Here is a 9673-nt window from a genome sequence, read left to right on the forward strand (position 1 = left end):
AGCACCCAGCCTGGTTTTCACAGCTGATACTGAGCTTCTCCAGCGAATCTTTCCACAAATGTAATCGATTTGATTCCTATACATATCATCAGGTGAAATCCATGTGTATAGCTTACGCTTATGTTTCTTATAAAAGGCATTTGCAATGAATAAATCATTGAATGTACAAAATTCTATCATTGTATGTCCAGCCTCATTTCTCTCAGGGAGTCCATGTTTTCAGCTACTGATCCTTCTTCCCTGTTCCCAACTTTTGCGTTCCAGTCACCCATTATTACCAATGCATCCTGACTGCATGTTTGATCAATTTCTGATTGCAAAAGTTGGTAGAAATTTTCCATTTCCTCCTCTTTGGCTCTAGTTGTTGGTGCATGTATTTGAATGATTTTATAGCCAATGTTAGATGGATCTTGGCAGAAAGCAGAGAATACCAGAAGAATGTCTACCTGTGCTTCACTGACTATGCAAAGGCCTTTGACTGTGTGGATCACAATAAGCTATGGCTGACTCTGAGAAGAAAGGGAATCCCAGAACTTTTGACTGTGCTAATGCGAAACCTATACTTGGACCAAGAGGCAGTCGTCAGAACAGAGCAGGGAGACATTACATGGTTCAAAATCAAGAAAGGGGTCCGTCAGGGATGTATTCTGTCTCCATACCTTTTCAATCTGTATGCAGAACAGATCATCCAAGACACTGGGCTGTACGAGGAGGAATGTGGCATCAGGATTGGTGGAAGAATCATCAACAACCTGCGTTATGCAGATGACACAACCCTGCTTGCTGAAACTGAGGAGGACCTGAAGTGCTTGCTGCAGAAGGTCAAGGACTGCAGCCTTCAATATAGATTGAAGCTCAACATCAAGAAAACAAAGATTCTCACCACTGGGCCTGTTGGCAGCACCACGATAGATGGAGAAGAGATTGAGATCGTTAACAATTTTAGTTTGCTTGGTTACACAGTCAACACTCTTGGTAACAGCAGCCAGGAAATCAGGAGATGAATTGCATTGGGAAAGTCAGTTGTCAGGGACCTCTCAAGAGTACTGAAGAGCAACAACGTCAGGCTGGAGACTAAGGTGTGCCTGATCCAGGCTATAATCTTCACAATTACGTGCTATGCATCAGAGAGTTGGACAGTGAATAGGGATGACAGAAAGAGAATCGATGCCTTTGAGCTGTGGTGCTGGAGAAGAGTGTTGAATATACCATGGACTGCTAGGAGAACAAACAAACAGGTTTATCCTGGAGAAGGTGAAGCCAGAATGCTCCTTGGAGTCAAGTATTCTGAAGCTTCGTCTGACATACTTTGGGCATGTTGCAAGGAGAGACTGGTCGTTGGAGAGGGACATCATGTTTGGGAGAGGGAAGGGATAGTGGAGGAAAGGAAGACCCTCAAAAAGATGGATTGATTCTGTGATTGGGGTGGTGGGAATGAGTGTGTCAGAGATGACAAGGTTGGCACAGGATAGAGCAGCATTTAGGGCTCTTGTACATAGGATCGCTACGAGTCGCAAGTGACTCAATAGCACATAACAACAACATTGATCTATGCTCACTATTACCCAGTCTTTTCAGATCCCCACTGGATCTTTCCTAATTTCTCATCCCCTGTCCCCTGCCCACCAAAATCTATGACTCTGTGATTTTCCCCTTGCCTGCCTTTACCCCTCCTGCCCCATTCTCTTCCCTCTTTAGATTTTTATCCACATTTTACTAGTTACCCTTCAATTTTTACAATAATTATCTTATGCATTATCTGTCCTTATGAAACTGAGTTATTCAGCATAATGCTTTCTAGTCTCTCCCATGTTATATAGTACTTTTTTTAAATTGTTGCTCCTGAGTGCTCTGTAACATTTCATCATGTGGATGTACCACAATTTCTCAATCCATGTGTGTTAATGGACATTTGTGCTGTTTCCATGTTCTTGCTATTGTGAATAATATTGTTATGAACATCAATGTACAAATTTTTACTTGTGTCTCAATTCTATTTTCCTTGGAGTACATACCTAGCAGTGGAATAGCTGAGTCATGTGGACTTTCTATGTTCAGCTTTTTGAGGAAACACCAAGCCACCTTCCAGAGTGGTTATATTCTTTTACAATCCCACGAACAGTGTAGGAGAGCTCCCATCTCTCCACATCCTATCCAACATTTATTGCTTGCTTTCCTATTAAATTTTGCCACTGCTATTGGGGTGAGATGGTATCTCATTGTGTTTTTGTGGTAAGATACAAGATCAATATACAAAAATCAGTGGGATTCCTCTCCAGTAACAAAGAAAGCACAAAGTACACTTCACAAAGTAACAATGCCTTTTAGCTGTGGTGCTGGAGAAGACTGAACACCCCATGAATGGCCAAGAGAATAAATAGATATGTCTTGGAGAAAGTACAGCCAGAGTGCTCTTTGGAGGCAAGAATGATGAAGCTTCGCCTCACATGCTTTGGGCAAGTTGCTAGGAGGTTCTATTCCTTGGAGGACATGATACTGAGAAAGAAGAAATATTTATTTCTAGATGGCAACCAGTAAAGTTAATGAATCCAGCTCATCAACAGGCACACAGGGTCTCAAGCTGTTGACTCTGGAGGTTACTGGCTACCTACTGGCACATCCAGTGTCAACATTGGGAAATGGGGTTTTGGATGATGGCTTTGGATACCGACCAGTCCAACACTGGCAAGTTTGGCAGATCATTGGTTCAATTCCGGACATCAAGCTAGATGTGGTTGTTAGGTACCTTCAAGTCAACAAGAAGTCATAGTGACCCTATGAATAAGAGATAGGAACATTGTGCCATCTCTGATACGCTCAAGCCATTTCTCTGACCCTCCACTTTTCCCAGCATGATGTCAATAGGTAAGACAGACCATCCTTCACTCTAAAGAGCACCTGGTCGCACTTCCTCCAAGATAGACCTTTTCTTTTGGCAGTCCATGCAATATTCAGCACACTTATTTAATACCATAATTTAAAAGCATTGTTTTTTCTTTTGGAATGGTACATCAGTAGAGTATTACCAGGTGTCCAAGCTGGCACTAGGGACATCATAGCTGTTAGACAGATCTTGGCTGAAAGCAGAAAGTACCAGAGGACTGTCCACCTGTGTTTCATTGACTATGTAAAGGCATTTGACTGTGTGCATCACAACAAATTGTGGCTAACCTTGAGAAGAATGGGAATTCCAGAACACTTAATTGTGCTCATGTGAAACCTATACTTGGACCAGGAAGCAGTAGTCAGAACACAACAGGGAAACACTACATGTCTCAGGATCAGGAAAGGTGTGCATAAGGGATGCATCCTATCTCCATACTTTTTCAAACTATATGCAGATCATTCAGAAGGTTGAACTTTATGTGGAGGAATAAGGCATTAGGACTGGAGAAAGACTTATCAACAGCCTGTGTTATGAAGATGACACAACCCTGTTTGTTGAAACTGAAGGGGACATGAGGTGTTTGCCACAGAAGGTCAAGGACTGTAATCTTCAATATAGATTGAAGGTCAACATCAAGAAAACAAAGATTCTTGTCACTGGGCCAATTGGCAGCTTCATGATGGATGGAGAAGAGATTGAGAATATTGAAAACTTCAGTTTGATTGGTTCCACAATTAACATTCTTGGCACTAGAAGTCAGGAAATCAGGAAGTCTGCTTTTTAGAGACCCCTCTAGAGTACTGAAGAGCAACGATGTCTGTCTAGAGACTAACGTGTGCCTGATCCAGGCCATAGTCTACACAATTACTTACTACGCATCAGAGACCTGGACAATAACTAAAGGTGAAAGAAGAAGGATCGATGCCTTTGAGTTGTGGTGCTGGAGAAGAGTATTGAACATACTGTGGACTGCCAGGAGAACAAACAGGTCTGTCCTAGAAAGAGTGAAATCAGACTGCTTGCTCCCTGGAGGCAAGGATCTTGAGACTCCATCTCACAAAATTTGGGCACATGACCAGGAGGAACCAGTCCTTGGAGAGGGAAATTACGCTTGGAAGGGGGAGGGACAGTGCAGGAAGAAAGACCCAAGAAGAGATGGATTGACTCAGTGACTGGAGAAATGCAATTAGGTCTGGGAGAGACAATGAGATTAGCTCAGGAAACGGCAGGTCTCAGAGCTAAAGTACATAGATCATACAGACAATATAACAACACATCCTTATTCACTGTCCAACTTTCAGATGGATAGGAATTAATTGAAAATGTCCTGGCTTGAATCAGGTAACCATTAGTCTTTAAACTGATATCATTACTCTAGCACTTTAGAGAGGTCCTTGTTTCCCAGTGTAACACATCCTTTGATTTCACTGCTACTATCATGGATATTGATTGTGGATCCAAGTAAAATGAAGTCACTGACAACTATAATTTCTTCTCCATCTATCATTATGCTGCCTAATAGTCCAATGGTGAGATTTTTGTTTTCTTGATGTTGATATAATCTATAGAGAAGACTATATTCTTTGATCTTCTTCAGTAAGTGCTACAAGTCTTCTTCATGTTCTATAAACAAGGTTATGTCATCTGTCATATCACAAGTTGTTGATGAGTCTTCCTCTAATCTTGATGTCCCATTCTTCTTCCTTTAGGCCACAATCTGGAATCATTTGTTCAGTATATAGAGTTAATAGGTATGGAGACAGAATACAACGATAACATATGATTTCCTGATTTTAAATCCTGCAGTGTTTCCTTGTTTTGTTTAGGAAACTGCTTCTTCATCTGTGTGTAGGTTTCACATGAGCACAATTAAGTGTTCCCATTTTTCTATGATTCTCTAAGACTAACAAGAAGCCCTTTTGGGTGGCATTATCAGTTACACATTCTAACTTTGGCTTCCATGGTGAGAATGGAAAGATAGGAAGAGCATATTTCGAAAATCAGATTAAGCAGTAATGAAGTCCTCCAGGCACAAATTTGGCATCTTAGATGGGAATGGCAGCAATGGAATGAACACATTAAACAGAATTTGGTGATTGACTAGATGTGAAGTATAATAAAGTAGCACTGTAAAACAATGAAGATGACTTGCTCAACTGAGTGAATGGTGAAATAGGAATATTTACAAGAGGTATACATTTGGGGAGTGGGGGTGGAGGACTAAATTTTAAAATACAGTTAAAATTATCTAATAGTGAAGAAATGCTGGTTTTTATGGTAATAAGGTCTTTTATCAGGGTTATTCAAGTTAGACTAGAGATCTTTCTTATGAGCAGACAGAACTGCTGCTCAGTAATAATATTTGAACTAAACAATTGCATTTCCATTCAGTGTTAATGTTATACCACAGCAAAGTGCCATTTTTGCCAGAAATTGTCCTCCTAAATAGCCTGTGGCAGAAATAAAACTCACTGCTGGAATTTTAATTCCTCAGAAACATCTGCTCTGGGCTGAGATTCTCCAGACCTGAGGTCCGTCGTCATACATATAAGAAATCTTTGGGGCTAGGACTAAGTAAGCACTTAGTCACTAACTAAAAGGTGGGCAGTTTAAAGCCACTCACTGGACAAGTTCTACCTGTCCCAACAGGTTCACTGTAACTCAGAACCAACTCAACAGCTGTGTCAGGGAGATAGATAGATAGATAGATAGATAGATAGATAGATAGATAGATAGATAGATAGATAGATGATAGATAGATAGATATATTGGGAGGCGGGGGGAGGGTGTCAATGTATGTTGTTGATATTCATACTGTCATATTTGTTTGTATCACCTGCTCATGGAATTCTAGTTTCATAAAATCTTCCTGGCAGTATTATGCAATCTAGTGTCAGGGAAAAAGGCACTTTGTGTTCTAGTAGCACAAGGCTGTTTCTTTTAGTTTAGGAGGAAAAAGTGGGAGGTTGAAGAAGGCTTTGAAAACAGGTCCAGCTCAAAGCCAAAACAGAGAAACGCAATACTGAATCTTTGCGGTTTTTCTCACACCTCTGCTGTGTCCTTTGTGGCCCTACATTTGATGCTGAACTGATACTCCAGATCTGAGGTGAGGGCAGGAAATTATAACAATTTAAGGTGTTAAATAACAAATCTAAAAAGAAGACCTGGAGAAAACATGATGGCATCCATGTACTCCAGTTGGTACTAAAAGGGGACAGCCGCCGGGACACTGGCCCAGGCGGGGTCAGAAGTCAGGATGCTGCCGGCTGCATGCAAGGCGCTGAGTTCAATTTGGACCCAGACACCAGTCTTTAGGGTGGCAGAGAGAGGGAAGACCAGGCTTTCCTCAAGCCAGTGGGGTCGGCAACCTCGAGGTCTCCTCCTCCAGGCAGCCCATGGATTTGCCAGCCAGAAACAAGCCACAATCCAACCGATCCAAGATGATGACCTGCCCTCTTCCACATTGCTCAAAGACTACCTGAACATCCTTGGAATTGACAAGGATGATGATGTGGTGAAAAGGTTCTTGTCTTTAGAAATGGCTAACCAGAAGGAGAAGCTAAAAGTCAAGCAGGAGCAGTTGATGAACAAGATTGTGGCAAACCCTGAGGACACCAGATCCCTGGAAGCTCAAATTGTTGCCTTGACTGTCAAGATCCACAGTTATGAAGAACACATAAAGAAATATCAAAAGGACAAAGCCCACAAGCACTATCTGCTCATGAGCACTGACCAAAGACAGAAAAAGCTCCAAGTCCTCCATAGGACCAACTATGATGTCTTTGAGAAGACATGCAAGGAGCTGGCAATTGAGCACACCTTCACCTCTCTGTACTACTGAAAGGCCCACAGCCTCTGGGTGGCCAAGAAGGCGCTGTGCATTCAGGTTTTCCAGGAGGCTCAAAAGCTGAAGAAGCAAGAGAATCTTAAAAGCTATAGCAGCAGCCCAGAAGCAAGGCCAGAAAAGCTCAGAGGGGCCTCCGAAGCCAGACTAGACACACGCAAAGAAAATCAATAAATTCTGTTACAAAGAAGAGGAAGAGGAGGAGGAGGAGGAGGGGAAGGATGAAGAAAACGAAGAAGAAGAAGACGACGACGACCAAGACCTGCCAAAACAGGCCATGGCAACTCCATGTGCTCTGTGAGAGCAGAGAGGCCTGGGGGCCCTCGGAGACCCTGACATAGGCGCCAGTGGGTCCAAACCTCGGGTCCTGTGACCCAGAGGCTTCTGGAGGAGCAGGAGCTAAGCAGCAGCTGTTGCAGCAGCGAGGTCACACCTTGCCCCCTTTCATCTTTAGCCACCACTCCATGTTTGATGACGAAGATGGAGATCTGGCTCGTCACCAAGGATGGCCAAAAGCGGGCCAAGCTGAAGCAGGTACAAAAGAACCTAATTCCTCAAGGCTTCGTGAAGCTAGATACCCTCCCATCCATGTGGATTTTCCTGTGATCCTCTATGAAATGTGAGCCTAGGGGTGGAGGGCAGTAACAGGCACAAGTGCCCCTACCCCAACAAGAAATTCCCAGGCTCAAGGCCTGGTTTCCTTTTAGGAACTCAGGCTGGGACCACAACCGTGCACAAAATGGAAGAAAGGGAAACAAGAGAACTGCCCAGGAAAGCCATGTTCAGCCTTAGCATTGCCAATCTTATAGTGATAGAGTTGACACTTCAATTCCTTGAGAAATGTAGAAATTCCTCAACAGGGCCTTTTATAGGCAGTCCTGCTGAAAGCTATCAGGAAGACAGGCTGTGCATGTCTATTTTAGTCCTAGACTGATTCTCTAGCTTTGTACCTCCTCACATAAGCCTGTTTGCTCCCCCTTCTTTAAAGTTCAGCACAAAACTTTCTAGGCATAAGGAATATCTTTCTGATTTTTCGCATCTCTGAATGGGAATAGTAAGAATGATGGCTTGAATAATGTTTGTATAGTTGTACAGTTGTCTTTAGGGGGCTCTTGTGGCCTAGTGGGTTAAGAAGTCTTGCTGCCACGTTGCTGGACTCCATCACCTGCTCACTGGAAGGACGATCTCTTCCTATGCAATTTACCGCCTCTGGAAAACCTGCTAGATGGTTGACTTGGTCTTGACTTGCTAGCCCATAACAACAGTGTATGGGTGGCCCGAGTTTTAGCTCTCAACAACTAGCCTGAGGAACTAAACCAGCAGGGTCTCACAGACAGGGTGGGTGACCTGCTCCAGGAGGGGCACAGCCTTGAAAAGTCTGCACAGTTCTACTTTGTGCAGGTAGGCTAACCTTGAGTTGTTTGCCCAGCACAAGTAACATCAGAGGTGGTATATGAATGAAATTATATATACGTCTAAGTTTATAGGGAAGTGCAAAGAACAGCTTCAAGTAAAAATCATGTTACTGTTATTATTTCTAAAGATAAAGCTGAGTGTCAAACAGCTTACCTCTCAGGGAAACACTTAATGTGAGATGTTGGCAGATGTTGGCAGCCTAACTTGCACAGAGATCTTCGAAGGGAAAGCTTTCAAAAGCTTACTCATCCACCACCATGGAGGACATCTGGACACGGGACAATGTTGTTGTTAGGTGCTATCAAATCAAGAATAACTCATAGCATCCTTATGAACAACAGATCTGAACTCCGTACTAACTTGTGCCATCCTCACACAAACTCTAACACATGTGAGCCCAGTGCTGTAGTCACTGTTGAAGGATCTTTCTTTTCTTTGCTATCCCTCTATCTTTCCAAGCATGATGTCCCTCTCCATGGAATAGCATCTCTTAGCAACCTGCCCAAACTGGCAGATGAAGCTTCATAAACTTGGCCTCCTAGTAGCACTCTGGCTGCACTTTGACCAAGACATATCTGTTAGTTCTTTTGGCAGTCCATGGGACATTCAGTACTCTTCTCCAACATCATAATTCAAAGGTAATGATTCTCCTTCTGACATCATTATTCATTGTCCAGCTCTCAGATGCATAGTGACTGAAAAGAACGCAGCCCGAATCAGGTGCACCGTAGTCCTCAAACTGACATCATTGCTCCTTAAACCATTTGGAGAGATCACTAACTATAGACTCCCAGTGCAGTATGTCTCCTGATCTCCTGACTGCTCGTACCAGGATAAAGTCATTGACAGCTTCAATCTTTTCTCTATCATGATGTTGCCTATCAGTCCAGTGTTGAGGATCCTTGTTTTCTTGCTACTGAAAGGCAAACTATATTGAATGTAGTTTTTTAATCTTCTGCAGCAGGTATTTTAAATCCTCTTCATTTTGAGCAAGCAAGGTTGTGTTATCACATAATGAAAGTTCTTACGAAGTCTGCCTCCAATTCTAATGCCACATTCTTTTCAAAGTCCAGCTTCTCAAATAATTTCCTCAGCATATAAATAGGTATGGAGAAAGTTTACAGCCTTGATGTACACCTTTCCTAATTTTAAGCCTTGTAGTCTTTGTTCCTCTGTGGGAGGATACTTACTGCCTATCCTCCCCAGGGGCGCTAGGAGGACCCTTCTGTTAACAATCCAATGCACAACACACTGAGCCACGAGGACGCGCGTTCTTTACAACCTTGAGGTTTGAGAAGTTTGCAAACCAAAAGCATCCAGCACCTGGTCCACAGGAATCAGGCCTCCAGTCTCCGTTTTGGGCAGGTCCGTGGGCGGCTCCTCCGACAGGTTGCTCTTGGCTCTCCCGGAACCCCAGTAGGCTGCTTGCGCTCGCCTTCCTGGGCCAGCGCCACCTCACCAAGACACCGCCATTGTAGGCGTTCACTGCTCCTGAAATCGCTTAAGAAAACACGAGTTTCTTTCCT

The 9673-nt window shown here is 43.2% G+C and overlaps 2 pseudogenes; both read left to right on the plus strand.

Moving 5' to 3' along the window:
* The first annotated feature begins 6143 nt into the window (after positions 1-6143).
* LOC102877113 lies at positions 6144-6882 on the plus strand (annotated as a pseudogene).
* A 70-nt stretch (positions 6883-6952) lies between these two features.
* On the plus strand, positions 6953-7354 carry LOC102877511 (annotated as a pseudogene).
* The last annotated feature ends 2319 nt before the right edge of the window (positions 7355-9673 follow it).

Source organism: Elephantulus edwardii, unplaced genomic scaffold (genome assembly GCF_000299155.1).
Source record: "Elephantulus edwardii isolate Elephantulus edwardi_28Jun2011 unplaced genomic scaffold, EleEdw1.0 scaffold00341, whole genome shotgun sequence".
Taxonomy (NCBI): Eukaryota; Metazoa; Chordata; class Mammalia; order Macroscelidea; family Macroscelididae; genus Elephantulus; species Elephantulus edwardii.